This window comes from Corvus brachyrhynchos, unplaced genomic scaffold (assembly GCF_000691975.1).
Source record: "Corvus brachyrhynchos isolate BGI_N302 unplaced genomic scaffold, ASM69197v1 scaffold1333, whole genome shotgun sequence".
Lineage (NCBI taxonomy): Eukaryota > Metazoa > Chordata > Aves > Passeriformes > Corvidae > Corvus > Corvus brachyrhynchos.
In genome coordinates this window covers 394863-396197 of record NW_008237395.1, presented here as the reverse complement: position 1 = coordinate 396197, position 1335 = coordinate 394863, and the positions used below count along the sequence as shown (strand labels likewise).

Here is a 1335-nt window from a genome sequence, read left to right as displayed (position 1 = left end):
TCAGCCTCTCTTTGTGAGCCCAAAAATTGATCAAGTGAGTCTGATGCTGAGCTCCCAAACGCAGCGCTGGGCCTCTGCGAGCCCCCACAAGCACCCGGGGGTGGCTGAACCCCAGCCGGCAGCTCTGCACCAGCAGCAGGATCGGGAGGGGAATCAGAGCCGTTTTCCTGGCTCCTAAGGCAGAGCATACAAAGCAGGAGGGTCTGAAAACCAAGCAGAACCTGCTTTCACATCGGTTTCAGTCAGGACTTCTAATTTATTGTCATTTAAACTTGATTATATCATCGGAAGTGGCTTAGGAGTCACTTCTCTCTGTGCTGCCTGGCTCTGGGGCTGTCCAAAGGCACAGGGAAACCCATACTGCTGCTTCCCGGGGAATCTGGGTTGGGCCCATTCCATACAACACCATCATCAAACCCAGGCATGCCACACAACCTTTATTCGCTAAAACATTATGACAGAGAGCCCCAAACCCAGGAACAAACACATCCTGTAGAGCAGTCAGCTCCCTGGCATCAGTAACAGCCACGAGTGGCTCCAGCTGTAGAGCTGCCCCAGCTGTGGAGCTGCCCCAGGTGCTTCTGGTCAGGAGGAGAAAAAAATACGGAAAAAAGAAAAATTTTTAAAAAGACAGGAAAGCAGTGGGGGTGAGAGAAGGGAAAAAACCCTACAACAGAAAAGAAATATTTGAAAAAGAAGGGGAAAGAAAGGGGGGGGAGGGGGGGAGGAAAAAGGAAAAAAGAGAAGGAAGAGAAAAAATGAAGAGCCTACAATATAAAGTAGCAATGCAAAAGAAGCAAAATGCAGATTGAACCCGTCCACGCACCCAGGAGGCAGCTGGGCAGGGGGTAAAGCTGATGAAGCAGCAAAACTGACCCTCAGAGCGCTGTCTAAATAAATAAAAAACCAAACCAATAAACAAAAACCCCCAACCAAATCCCCCCCCTGCCCCCCAAGCCCGCTGGATGCAGGAGGAGCCAGTCCGAGTTGCTGGAATCAGACCAAGACAAAAGTCCTGCAGAAGCCCCTCCTGCCCCTCAGCCCAGGTGGGGCAGCCCTGCTGGGCCCTCCTGCCCTGTGCCTTGGGTGAGCTCCCGGTGACCTTTGGGAGCAGAGAGTGGGGCAGGGTGTGGGAAATGAGCTCCTGCCATAGAACGGCTCCCAGTCTTCCCAGTTGCACACAGGCACACGCCTCTGTGCCGGCTCTCCACTGGAGAAACCACTCTTTGCCTGGTCCTTGGTCCCAGCTCTCCTTTCCTCTGCAGACACATGCAGCATCTGGACCACATCTTCCCCACTGTCACTTAAACCTCCATCCTGGGGGAAACAGAGGGA

General features: G+C 53.1%; 1 long non-coding RNA gene across 1 annotated transcript in view; it reads right to left on the bottom strand.

Annotated features, from left to right (window-relative positions):
- Window positions 1-696: 696 nt before the first annotated feature.
- Window positions 697-1335, bottom strand: part of LOC108445845 — a 100457-nt gene continuing 99818 nt past the window's right edge. Inside the window, exon 22 of the long non-coding RNA XR_001860871.1 lies at window positions 697-1317. This is a non-coding gene — a long non-coding RNA (uncharacterized LOC108445845). The remainder of the gene's footprint in view (window positions 1318-1335) is intronic.